We start from the raw sequence: 14,488 nt of genomic DNA on the forward strand, positions 1-14,488 counted from the left end.
GGGGTGAGGATAGCGGTTTTGACTTTTGACTATTTGATCAAATTTAGAGTAGTTAAGATGACTATATTCATCCTTTATCGTCATTCTACCCTTACAGTTCTGAGATATCCCAACTGGTTTTTCTGTGTTTTCATGGTGGCATCCAAGTAAATCAATTCAAAACACGGGGGTAATACTGTACATTCATTAAAAAAACTATTCATTTTTTTAGGTTAGTACACTAATTTCGTTCTTCACTAGAAATTCATCAACGCTACTGGCAACTGCTTTTGGGGTAATTTACGCCGTTTTCATTAATAGTAGCACTATAATTTTACGGCAAAAAGTGAGTGCGATTTTACATTTTTTTTTTACTTGTTTTATATTATTAACTAAATAAGGTAGCTAAGCTAGACTTTGATTTTTAGATGAGTCCATTTTAAACATTGTTAATCTCGCCTGGTGTAAGTTTGTATGCACCAAACTCAAGTGGATTCGTATGTGTGGATGAACGAAAACTATTGAAGACGATCATTAACATAAACTTGTATAAGTTCAAGCTCATAAATATAAGTTCATTAATACAGTAAAGATTTGTGTAAGTTTGTATAAGTTTCTGTACAAATCAAAATGATTTTGGACACTAGATCAAATCGAATTCAAACATGATCTTGTTATCCAAGTTATTTTTTTTATTGAACGAGTTGAGTGTACAGCTAAACTGAGGTTGATCTTTTCAAAATGATTTAAGCCAAACAGCCTTATGAACTTGTCAAGTTCTAAAGTGGAACTCAAAAATGAACTACCCCTAATAGTCTCATTTTCGGATCATCTTACTTTCAAGAATGGAAATGATATTTTATGTGCTGTTACTGAAAGAATAATGCCTCTATTGAGATTTTTCAATATTATACTTTTAGCTCTCTGATAAATTAGACTATTCTCCCTTGAAGTATGGATTCCCAAATGTAGTGTATGAAATAATTATATGCACATACCATGAGCTAGTTTGGTGTGATAGAAGGAAATAAAAGAAAGTAAAATGGAATGATTTTTATTTCATTCTCATGTTTGGTGCCAATTTTAAAATTAGAATCATCATTTCCCACTATTATTGGAGAATGATCAATCCATCAAAATCATTTCACTTCCAAATAAAAGAAATGACCATTCTCATTCCATTCCATTCCATTCTATTCTATTCCCACCTTCATTCTCATTCCATTCCAATTTATTCCACCACACCAAACTAGCCCTAAAGAACAAGTTCAAAAATATTCAATAAAAGTGTGTGTGAATATTGTTGGGTTCGCACAACAAGCAAAAGGGTTTTTATCTAATGAAGCCAACGAATGACTTCGAGAATAGCAAAACTGTGTTCAATTGAATGAGAAGATTATACAATTGAACAAAACAAAGGAGGCAGTTCAAGCATGTAATTAACATGCTCACACACAAACCAAATCATGGCATTATGAAAGTGAGAGCATTCAGAAAAATCAAGCTGGAAAATGAGAGCAAGCATGGCATCAAGTGTCTTGCACTCAAAAATGAGTGTGCACAATTTTTTTACAAAACAAGTAATAACATATTCACCATTGACACTGTACTTCAGGCCATCCCTTCCTCAACAAGTCAAAATCTCGATTGATTACAACAGAAAGGATTTTGTTTACATCCTTTTCTCCCAAAGAAACCACACGAGAATGACTTATGGGTTCATCGCTGGCCGCCGCCCCTGCAAGGTAGTTTGCTAGGACATTCTTCTCCCGCGGGCAATGTCCAAAATAAACTGAAAAACAAAATCATCGCACTATGAAAGTAAAGAGCATTCAGAAAAATCGAGCTGGAAAATGAGAGCAAGCTTGGCATCAAGTGTCTCGCACTAAAAAATGAGTTTGCACAACTTTTTTACAAAACAATAACATATTCACCATTGACAGTGTACTTCAGCCCATCCCTTCCTCAACAAGTCAAAATCTTGATTGATTAAAAAAAGGATTTTGTTTACTTCCTTTTCTCCCAAAGAAACCACGTGAGAATGACTTATGGGTTCGCAGCTGGCCGCCGCCCCTGCAAGGTAGTTTGCTACGCCATTCTTCTCCCGAGGGCAATGTCCAAAATAAACTGACTAATGAAATTCTTGCCCATCTTCTTTAACAATTTTAACCGACTTCAACTCATTTAGTATGTGATTTTTTTAGACATACGACGTCTCTTCTTAAGAAGATGATTTCGTCTTATCTTCACCTCATCTCTTTTTTAAGACCCGGAAGTAACTCAACAACATTCTTACAACCTATCCCAATAAAACGCTTTTGTGACACCCTCCAAGAAAGGAATCACATTCTTTATCACCCTAATACCCATTCACGTCATCGGAATTTTCAACCCCATAACACCTCCCACAACTGTATTTCCTTTCTTGGAGGGTGTCACAAAAGCGTTTATTGGGATAGATTGTAAGAATGTTGAAAGAGATGAGGTGAAGATAAGACGAAATCAACTTGTTAAGAAGAAACGCCGTATGTCTTTTTTAAATCACATACTAAATGAGTTGAAGTCGGTTAAAACTGTTAAAGAAGATGGGCAAGCATACCCTCAAGCTCAGGTCTACGCTTAAGTGACCCATCCAACTGCCCACCCTCAGGCGCTTAAGTGGCCCATCCACAGCCACATTCAACCAATCAGAGTTGACATCAGCATAGCATATTGCTTTAGCAGGACAATTCAGCAGTGTTATTGGGGACTGGTCCAACACAAAAATATTGTTCTCTTCGATGTTGTCGTAGAAGCATTCCTCCGACAGAGAATGAGGATAAGACCAAAGAAGGTTCATAAAATAAAAAATAGAGAAGTAACGTGATTTCTTCGTAAGATCTAATTGGAGGGTATTCCAAGATCCCCGAATGTATCTCCCACCATGCTCCAACTTTTTTCGTTGAACAGAAGAATATACAGTATGGACCTTAGGAATCCTAAGGCGCCACCACATAAAAGTCTTCGATTGTGATATACTTCATCGGCTTGGTATCCCTAACCCCATCAGAATCGATTACACTTTTATCTTTCCTCAACCGCTTAATCTTTAGTAATTTTTCGTTGAACTTCTGCTCATAAAAAACAGTATGTCCGCAAATCAAACAATATATTTGTTTAATAAATCTGATATATAAAACTGAAAAAACTACTGCATCCTTTTAATCACATGAAGCCAAAATCTTTCAAGTATCCGTTACAAAAATGGAAACGATAATAAAATTCCCAGAAGGGCGAAAAGCTATAGCGGAACACAACACAATGCAAATTTTCGAACATCTTTGACACCATTTCAAGCTCTGAACAATATGCCTTCATTATGGACTTATGTCTTCAATTTTCAAACAAGCTACAAATTTTACCCAATTTCTATATGTGTGTGTGTGTTACATTGTTCCAATTAGACCCAAAACAGAGACCCAAATTTTACCCAATTTCTAATTATAAAAAATTAAAAGTATACATCCAACATATCAAAATTATAATCATAAGAAACAGAGACCCAAATATTATGATTTACAAGTGTCAAATAGCATATTGTAAAATTCAAGACATAATCCAAATATTACAATTTACAAATGTCGGAGGGTCAAATCAAGACACCCAAATTCTAATAATACAAAACAGAGACCCAAATATCATGATTTATACAATTGTCGAACAGTCAAATCAAGAAACCTAAATTCTAAAAATACAAAAACAGAGACCCAAATATAATGATTTACGTGTGTAAATAGTCAAATCAAGAAATTCAAATTCTAATCATACGAAACAGGCCAAATACCATGATTTACAAGTATCAAAAGGTCAAATCAGAAAACCCAAATTCTATTCATACAAAGCAGAGACAAATATCATGATTTACAGAACAAACTCACATATGATACTTTTGATTCAAAAGTTTTTCAAGTAAGGGTAATAGTTTAATTTGTCAAAATAAATAAATCAATAAGAAAGCTTGATTAATAAATGCAAATGATGTTTTTAAGGAATATTTGCAAATAAATAAGAAAATGACAAATACAAAGTAGCATCCGTAACTAACAAAACAGTCCGAAAAACATACCTTTTTCCGAATCTACTCAATCCACAGGAATTTTTTCTCTTCCAAACAAGTAAACCTACAATTTGAAGGGGAAAAAATTAATATTTTTGAAATATGGACATTAGTATTGAAGTATTTTTTTTTTTTTTTTTTTTTCTTGAGCATCCCAATCATAAGAATGCATAACCTAGTACATAAAATCAGAAAAACAAATATGTCATTATTATAGTCCTTAAAATGCTAATTAAAGAAGTGAAATTACTGCATCCCAATCATAAAGATGCATAACCTAGTACATAAAATCAAAAAAAACAAACATGTCATTATTATAGTCCTTAAAATACTAATTAAATAAGTGAAATTACTACATGAAGACTGAGGAAGCATAGCCAAAACTTTAATCTATGCTGTCAAAAATAACATAGGTCTAGAAGTATAGACCAACGAGAATGTGAGAGAATCGTCGAAAGGAGAACGGGCTGAAAGAGATCGACACACAGAGGGAGCGGCCGGTTGGTGAAGAGGGTGCGATAGGAGAAATGGATAGGTGAGCCATATTCGTCGGAAGGAGATGGGCACTAAGAGAATGGCAGGTTGGCAAAGAGAGTGAGAGGCAAGAAACTGGTAGGCGCAGCCACTCAGCTGATTTAGGTTAGGTTAAGACTAAGAGTTGAGATATATTTGTAGCAATACCTATACAAGCGTAAGGGTATATGGGTAATAGTAATATACATTCGAGGCAGCAGCTAGGGGTGCAAGTTGGGTGGTCCCAACCCGAATTTGGGTTGTATAAGCCCAACCCGAGCACCATCAAAACTCGGGCTCAGCCCGTCGATCCGAACCCAATAATTTTCAGTTCTGGCGGGATGTTGGGCTGACCCGATTTTATTATTTTTATTTTTTTATTTTCTTTTTTCACCTCTTGTTTGAAACTTGCCTGATTGCTGGAAACAAATCGGATTGGCCTCCAATATTTTTTTCTCCCCTTCTTCAACACCCACCCACCCTAAAAAACAGTTAATGCCAAACAACCCCTTAGGCCCTTACACACTCTCTGCAACATGGAAAATTTAAAAGCAGACCCAAAACATCAACAGAGAAACCTACCAAAATCCAGTCTAGATGTTTATGCAACAATTACAGATTCATCATTTAAGGCTTCATAAACACCACCATCCCAGAACAAGACACCAGGCTCACCATACTTATGTAAGTCATGTTATTTCTCAAATAGGAGATGATCAGTGGCAAGAAGATGGTGATGACGGTAGTGAATGAGACGATGGCGACGTCCGGAGGCGGCGGCAAGACAACGATGACCTAAAGAGGCGACGACAGGGACCTACAGAGGCGATGCCGACTATGGGAGAGATTCTCTATTGAATGACCTATTTTGTAGGATTCTTGGAACGGCGTAATGGTGTTCATTAATAATATACTCTTTCAACAACCGTAGGTTCAAATTAACCAACAGGTAAGATTTAATCTAAAATTGTAAAATAATATATATATATATATATATATATATATATATATATATTAATGTGCAATTCGGGTTTCAGGTTGTGCTCGGGAGCCCAACCCGAAATAGGCCCAAATTAAAACTTTCAGCCCGAGTCTAACCCAACTTCGGGCTGGGCAGGGTTGAACACACCCAACTTGCACCCCTAGCCGCCTAGGGGCAAGTGTTTATCAAATCCGTTTTATCGGGTTGAACATTAGTAGTTGAAGTATTTTTATTCACGACTTAAACTAGAATTACAATCACACATAGTTGTTAAAAGCGCCGAAGGCGCCTACAGGCGCTTGAGCTGCGCCTGCCAAGGACTCAGGCGTGACCCTTAGAACAGTCACGCGCCTCTGATGCAAAGGCGAGGGGCTCCAGGCGTTAATAAGGCGCGCCTCATTTAAGTTGCCTCTTTTAAATGATTTGTTTATTATTTTTATTAACTTTTATAACTTATTAACTTATGCTATACTATATTTATTACCATTTATAACTTATATTATTGTTTTAGTTGACAAAACAAAACAAAAAAGAAAAATAATAAAAATAAAAGGAAAGTAACAAAAAAGGAAGACAGAAGACTCAAAGAAGGGCTAGGTCTTGCGATCGACTCAAAGACTCAAAGTGAATCTGCGACTGCTCTCTCACGAATCGCGATCCAGGTAAGTTCTCTTCTTCGATCTTCTCTCTTCTTTTCTCTCTTTTTTTCTCTCTCCTTCTTCTTCTTCTTCGGCAGATTCTTCTCTCTTCTTTTCTCTCTCCTCCTTCGGCAAAAATCTCTCTCCCTCCTCCTCCTCCTTCTTCGGCAGAATTCTTCTCCTCCCTTCTTTTCTCTCTTCTTTTCTCTTTCTTTTTTTCTCTCCTCCTTCTTCTTCTTCTATGGCAGATATCTTTTTTTTTTTTATTCTTCTTCTTCTTCTTCTTCTTCCTGATTATTATGTTTTCTTTTTTTTATGAAATCTGCGGTGCACATTTTGTTGCCATGAAATGTGGTGCACATTTTGTTGCTGATATAAGGGTACTGATGTTCCACTAAAGCATGTGGGTATGTTTGCTTTTTGTGTTGGTCAGTGCAATTCTTTTAGTAATTGGATTTTGCTCCAAATATAGCTGCTAACATTTTCAATCCTCTTGCCATGGATGGGGTTCCTTTTCAATGTCTCCCTTTTTACCTTTGTTTTTGGGATGATGGGTGGACTCTCACAGTCAAACATGTAAAGATAATTGATTTAGTTGATTTTTTGTATCTTTATATATACTATTGCATCTTTATTGGGTGGTTTATTTTATTTTTTTCCAACGTGTGCCTTGCTTCAGTCGGGCGCGCACCTCGCCTTGCGCCTCAGGCTCCAAGAGGCCTTTGCGCTTTTGTGCGCCTTGAGCCTTTAACAACTATGCAATCACAAGGATACATAGCATAGAAATAGCAAGAACGATACAACTAAAGAACTTGCTTAAGATGATTTCAAATAGTACATGAAATAGAAAAAACAACAATGTCATTATAAAACTTAAAATGCCAATTAAAGAATATGAAATTAACTACCTGAAGACCAAGGAGGCATGTTGCTCGATGGCGCTTTGATTTGAAGTTGTTAGAGCCAAAACTTTAATCTAAGCTGTCAAAAATAACATAGATCTAGAATTATAGACTAACACAAGTTACATAGCACAAGAATAGACAAATAGAGATATGTACACATATTTAACAAATTAAAAGAAATAAAATAGATCCATAAAATCATGGCAATGAAGTTGAGAAAATTAGTACATTTAAGTGACATAAGAACCAGAAGGCCTTAGCTCGTTAAAAAATACAATAAAAGATACACATAACACATGATATGCATATGTTTATGTTGAAGAAAAAATAAAAAATAAATTATTCTATATATCTCCCAAAATTTAGCTTTCTATGACAATTAACTACTTACAAGTGAGTAATTTTGGTGGGTGTGAAATCATGTGCAATTCGTCTTTACTTCCTGGCAATTATTACAAAGAGAGACGCTCGTAGAAAAATAGCTTTGTGGTGGCAGTCAGATTAGGAAGGAGGCCGAAGATATGTAGATTAAGGTTAGAGTTTGTATACCACAGAAGGATTGAGAAACTGCAGCTGCTGCTAGGGTTGGGATGAGATGATGGGCTAGGGTTGAGATGAAATGAGGGCTAAAGCATTTACATAGGGCGTTGTTGAGGGAGGGGTCTGGGAGCTCAATTTGGAGTTTTATAGTAGAACACTTGTTGAGCCTCAATGGACGGAAAAGCCCAAAGTTTTTCTTTTGTATTTAATTTGGGTAAATTACCCTGACCTCCCCTGAGGTTTACTATTATTACCCTCAAATCAAAATTATTGCAAAGTAAACAGAGCCACTGTCAGACTATCAGTTCCATTTAGTAAACTAATAACCACTGTATAATTACAAAATAGACCTTAAATAATGCTTCTTGCTGATGTAGGCCACTAATAAATATATAATTTATATATATACTTTCCTCCACAGTCTCACGCTAGCACCACCGCTACTGCCCCCAATGTGGTCACCACTCCACCACCACCACAGTCACTACCACTTTCTCACTGCTAACTCCCACACAATCCCGTGGACTATCCAATAGACTCACCCTCAACTATTACCAAAAAAACATGCCCAATATCTGAACAGGTCTTGCAAGACACCGTCACCAACAAGCAGATCACCTCCCCCACCACCACCGGCAGCGCCTTCTACCTCTTCTTCCACCTCATCAAGGGTTGCGACGCCTCCATCTCCTCTACCACCTTTGACGTCGTCGTCTGCACCAAGACCACCCTCGAGCTCACATGCCTCGCCGTCGTCTCCTATGCCGACATCCGAGTCCTCCCTCCTCCAGATCTTGTATCAATTCTACAATGTCAAATTAAACCATAGAGATGGATTGATCTCAACAGCATCTCATGTTGAAGGGAATCTTCTGAGACCAACCTTGTCAATGAAACAATTGTTTCAGATTTTTGCATCCAAAAACTTTTCAATTCAAGAAATGCTGACACTGAGTGGTTGAGAAATGCTTGTGCTGATTATCAAAATTGCCCTAAAATGGATTCCAACAGGACCCATTTGAGACTTCGAGTTTTTAGGGTTTGGAATGGATGGTGTGGTTGAGACGATAGATAGGGTTTGCGATGATTGAGAGAGATTATGATGGGCGCTAGTAGAGGGCCGGCGGTGGTGCAGCGGCAACATTGGGGGGTTAGTGTGGCAATTCTAGGCAGCACGGAGACGGATACAAGACACGGGTACAACACGAAACGGACACGGCAATGATACGCCAAATAAAGAAATAAATAAAAATATAATATTATACATAAAAAATTATCTTTTATTCTTCAACCATACAATAATTGTACTTAAAGCAATTATGCAAATATACAAAAATTCTTTTTTATTTAGGCAATCAAGCAATGCTAATTTGCAAGTTTACTACAAAAAACATCTTTACTTCATAGACATCCATCCATTTATCCTAGGGCATCTACATTACCCATCTATTAGCAGCATTCAAGGACTATTACAAAACCATACAATAAATGTAAATAAAGCAATTATATGGTCATCTTGCTCACTCAAATCACTAGAGCCCTCCGGAACACTAGTCTTCCTAAATAACAAACATAACAATGTAAATAATAAACAACAATAAATTGTGTGTGTGTGTGTGTGTGTGTGTGTGTATATATATATATATATCTTACTGATTAACAGTACAATCTAAATTGAATATATAAACTAAATCAATTCAAAAATCCAACAAAATAAACACATAAAGATATCCAAATTATTAACAGAACTAAATCTCTTTCTAATATAGTCCTGAGTCCTGACAGAAACAACCACAAAAATGCAATTTATAAGCTAGTAAACTCTTCAACAACCTCAAAAAAAGGAAGGGAATAAAAAAGCATATTACTGACTAAAAGAATCGAATCAGAGCATGCCATTCACAAACAATCACCGAAATTTAAATAAACAACCAAAATTTTTCTAACAAAACAAAAAAGAAAATGGACTAATGAGAAACAGAGGGTAGAATGACGAAAAACCGTAACTATAACCTGACTAGGGCGGAGAGATTCAACATGAAAACCCTAACCCTAGAAGTTGAAATGAAAAATACCTGGTTGATGGTTGCAGAGATCTCCACCTTTTCTTCTTCTTCCTCTTCTTCTAACTTTCTCTCTTCCTGATTTGGCTTAATATAAGAAGTGAGAGAGAGAATCGTTGCTTTCAGACTAGTTCATGCCCCAGGAACGAAGTCGGGCTGGAGGTCTGGATCTAAAATGTGAAGGACTGGATGTTGTTGGGGTCTTTGACTCTTTGGGGCTTTTAAAAGCATTTTTGTTTTATTACAATTTGACCCTATTTTTTAAGCTATAAAGTTTTTAGTATTACAAATTTACAATCTGACCCTGCTTTATAAAATCAAAAATTACAAAATTACCAATGATGTATCCAAAAAGTATCTCTAAACGTATACGGTATAGAGACATAACCTAGCCGTATCTAATATTCAAAATTTTATTTTTAAAAATTGTCAGGAATCAAACACTGTAGGTGCAAAATTTCTCTCCATAAAAGAAATTAAAAGAAATAATACAACTCACTCAATAATACACAAGCATTACTTAGAGAAAAGCGTATATTGCTCGATGATCTTTATTGGAGAACTAAACCTCTATTTATATACAAGAAGGTGGTGGAATTATGGTAGGACTCGACTTTCTTGTCCTCTAATTCATTCCATATACAACTCTTTACCAATTAAGTTATTTCCTTTTGCCATTATCTCTATGTTAGATTTTTCCTTTTGTAGAACTTCCATTTCATGTAGGATCCTTTTTGTAATAGGACTTGTTCCATCTTTAATGGAAGTGGGCCGGATATAACTTGGATTGACTAAGCTTGCTAATAGGCTGAAAACTTGGTATTAGCGACCTTGGGTTGATGGCGACTTTACTTTGGGCTTGACTATAATTGGGTTTTTTCAGTCCATCAAATGATTAAAGGTATAATTTTATACTGTGGTGACGTGGACGATTCTCACTGGAGGGGGGTTTTTCCCTCCACACTTTGCCCCCAATTCCCTCTTTAATTTGACTACGGCTCCTAATTAAAAGGAAATTGAAGTTACACGGTTGCCAATTTTGTAAGAGGCGATTCAAGGAGTGTCTATTGCCATTCTTACTCAAGAGCTTATTTAAGACTTGCTTTTGTCTTCACTGCGTTCATTACGTTCCCTACATTCTTTGCTTCGTTGTGACACCAGATTTGCTTTTCATCTACTTCTTTGATCTCGCATCATGAGCACCTCACCCACTCACGACCATATAGAAATTGTAGATTCTAAGTCCACACCCTCGTCTTCTCCTAATCTCATTAGGGTTCCTCCTCCTAGGGTTTCTAACCCTCTTGAATCTACGAATGATTCGGCTAACCAAATGGGTGACTTGTTACCTCAAATTGACGTATCCACCTTTAAGTCAGATATCATTTTCACCAAAGAGGAGAGAAAAATGATTCTATCTATTCGGCGTCTCAAGTTCATCATTGATTCTGTAATGGAGGAATTTGAAATCCCTGAGGGGGTAGAAATTATCGAATACCCCAGGAAAGCTGATTTCAGTTCAGGCGAAGGCGTTGAAGGGAATGAATTGCTTCTATCGGTCGGGCACCTTAATGCCCTTTGTTTTCCTCTTCACCCATTTCCACCACTTGGTCTTTAACAAGTTAGGTCTTTCCCCTCTTCAAGTAAATCCTAACTTTCTTCGAATAGTCTCGGTTCTTCTTGTTCGTTGAAGACTAAAGAGTCTTGATTTGACTCTCGTCAACCTATTGATCACTTACACCATCTCCAGGCATGGGACCGAGCCTGGCCATTTTTATTTCACTTCCACTCTTCAGCAAAGGATATGCACGAACCTCCCTTCCTCTAAGAAGAGATGGAAAGAGAGGATGATAATTGTTAAGGGGAACTAGTCCGTGCCTCAGTCGAATAAACTCCCAATCCCTCGCAAATTTGGGAAGTTAGGTATAAAATATCTTCCCTTCATTCATAAAAAGTGCTCTGGTTGCTTCTTATATCAAGTTTAACTTTTTCGCCACTTACGAATTTCTTGGTGTTTTTTCAGCACCATTCCCCTCCTACGCAGCGAAGAAGAGACTTGTGTTTCTCGAGAAACAAGTCTGGAATGATCCTCCTTCAGTTGAGGAGTTACTTTCTTTAACCAATCTTAAGGAAATCACCCTCAGTGCTGCAGCTGCTGGCTTGATGGATTTAGCACTCCCCTCATTTGATAACTTTCCATTAACTGAGGAGGAGAAGAAAAGGGTTGAAGCCCTTAAAAAAAGAGCTGCAGAAAATGAGCCTCTTACTATTGTTCGCTCTATTGAGCAAGAGAAAGAGATTGAGGAAGCTCCTTTGCACAAAAAGGCGAAGTTGAACCCTCCTCCAGTAGCAAAAACCAAAGGAGTTACTCCTTCAAAAAGTAAGGGTAAGAAAACTGGAGAGGCTGACCCTGAGGAGGAGATGAGGGCTTTTGTCTTGGTCGAGAAAGGTGAGCCTTGGAGGCCTACATTTTATAAGGCGGATAAATTAATCTTTCACTCCAGGGATTCGGTTGTTACAGACCCTTCTGCAGCGCTGGCAGTTGCACAGAGACTATGGCTGTCCAAAGATGAAGAAATTATGGGACGAAGGGATGTCAACTTTGCCAAGCACCCGGGCAAGTTACCGTCCAGTTTGTTATGGGAAAGAACAAGATGTTGAAGAGTCCTCAATTCACAAAGCCTTAAACACCATTAAATTGACGAAATCAGTGTAATTAAATTTCATCTAATATTTAATAGGATAATACTTAGCTACTCACCGGTGAGTAGCTTCACCCTACTCACCCCTCATGTGTTCCAATAACAGCATACCACATCAACTTTAATAAAAATGTTATTTAATGGTTGATCCGAGAAAATACTGGAGAACGTGAGTTATTTGGTTATTGAAGCTGATGTGGTATGTTGTTATTGGAACACATGAGAAGTGAGTAGGGTGAAGTTACTCATTGATGAGTAGCTAAGCATTATCCTAATTAATATAGATGGATATAATAACTTAAATGATCGACCATGCAGTAGAAGTTGATTTTTATGTCTGAGGATGGAATTGAACTTTTATATTGTTTTTACCTGGAACAGGTAAGGTGCCGGTAAGTCTACAATCTTGCAGCGACAATACTTTAAGGGAAGTCATTACTTGAATGCTTGAAAGGAAATCATTATTGAGAACAGCATTATCTAAGAACAAATTTTCCACACTCCTAAGGTTTTGCAAGTCTGTAAACATGGAGCAACAGAATGTAATAAAATATAAGAAGATGCATATATAGGAGTGAAAGTCGACATTGATGAGAGATTTAAATCTATTAATTAAGAGCTTTAAAAAAAAATGCCTACCTCCAATGTGAATTGTTCCATTTAATATGTTCCCTCCTACATATAGAGTCTTGAGTGATGACAGTTCCCATAGAAACGACCAGATGTTATTGTTAAATGCATTATCACTTAAATCAATGACCTCCAGATTGTTCAATCCTGTAACATTCTTAAAACCTGTAAAATTAATAACTCACAACTTGAACCTGAACGTTTGAGGACAACAAAGTCAAAAGTCATCCACGAGGCTTTTAGTCTCTAGCTTACACGATTCTCTATCAAACACAATAAAATGTGTCTGCATGATCACTGGGTTAAAAAAAAAATAAAAAAAAATTATAAATAGAACATGTGAATATGGTAGGTGAATATTCACAATACGGGTGACCTCCAACCTTTCGTTTACCATCTTTAATTTACTGTTTGTACGTTTAATAAAGATGGTAAAAGGATTTAAATGTATTAATTAAGAGCTTTTAAAAAAAAAATGCCTACCTTCAATGAGACTTGCTGCATTTAATATGTTTTCTCTTAGAAATAGAGTCTTGAGTGATGACAGTCCCGCAAAAACGACCAGATATTATTGTTGAATGCATTATAACTCAAATCAAGGATCTCCAGATTGTTCAATCTTGAAGTACTTTTAAAACCTGTAAAACTACCAACTCACAATATGACCCAATCTAAAAAACAAAGAAAAAAAAAAAAAAAGCGACTCATAACATGTGTGTGCATGATCATTGGGTTAAAAAAATTATTGTGTCTTCATCTTAAGCCTTTTAGGATCATCATGCCAATACCTTACACGTTTCTCTATCAAACACAGTGTGTGTGCATGCATGATCCTTGGGTTAAAAAAAATAAAAATAAAAATAAATTATAACTTAAATATAAAATTCTGCTTAAAAATGTCAATTATGGTAGGTGAATATTTACAATAAGGGTGGTCTCCAACGTTTCGTTTTTCATCTTTAATTATAATAATTTATTTTCTCTTTCATCTTTCATATTCATATTTAATTCACTGATGGTACGTTTTAGTAAATAATTTTTTTTGAAATGACTAGATTTGAATTTGAATAAAAAAAAATTATCACAAAGAGTAGCCAAAGTGGTATGCTCCTCTGAAATTGAAAGATTAAAGTCTCAAGTTATGGTACAGATGTGAGAGGGATTTACCTATCGAAAAAAAGAAAGAAATTGAATTAAAAAAAATTGACTATTGAGGTTGGTTTTAGGAGCCCAAGGGAATATTCAACTAGTTTGCGTACTAAAATCCTTCTTGTCATGTGTTGTAAATGACAAAAAAAACTCCTTCCACCGTAATTATTAATTATTTAAAATTGATGCATGCATGCATGCATAATGTTTCAATCAAAATGATTAGATACAAATTTAAATCATGCATGCTTCTTAAGTTTATCCAATGCAATTCATGTCAAATATTCCTTT

At 36.3% G+C, this 14,488-nt stretch overlaps 1 long non-coding RNA gene across 2 annotated transcripts; it reads right to left on the reverse strand.

Annotated features, from left to right (window-relative positions):
- Positions 1-1,367: 1,367 nt before the first annotated feature.
- Positions 1,368-9,920, reverse strand: LOC132278855 (uncharacterized). Of its 2 annotated transcripts, none has more exons than XR_009471150.1 (4): positions 9,729-9,920; positions 7,117-7,189; positions 4,085-4,139; positions 1,368-2,106 (listed from the first exon to the last, which is right to left on the reverse strand). It is a non-coding gene; the product is annotated as an uncharacterized LOC132278855 (long non-coding RNA). The 2 variants fall into 2 exon arrangements; XR_009471149.1 differs by having other exon boundaries at positions 1,368-3,089; positions 9,729-9,919.
- Between the last annotated feature and the right edge of the window lie 4,568 nt (positions 9,921-14,488).

Source organism: Cornus florida, unplaced genomic scaffold (assembly GCF_030987335.1).
Source record: "Cornus florida cultivar Cherokee Brave unplaced genomic scaffold, ASM3098733v1 CherokeeBrave_3.0.0_Hap2_Chr10, whole genome shotgun sequence".
Lineage (NCBI taxonomy): Eukaryota > Viridiplantae > Streptophyta > Magnoliopsida > Cornales > Cornaceae > Cornus > Cornus florida.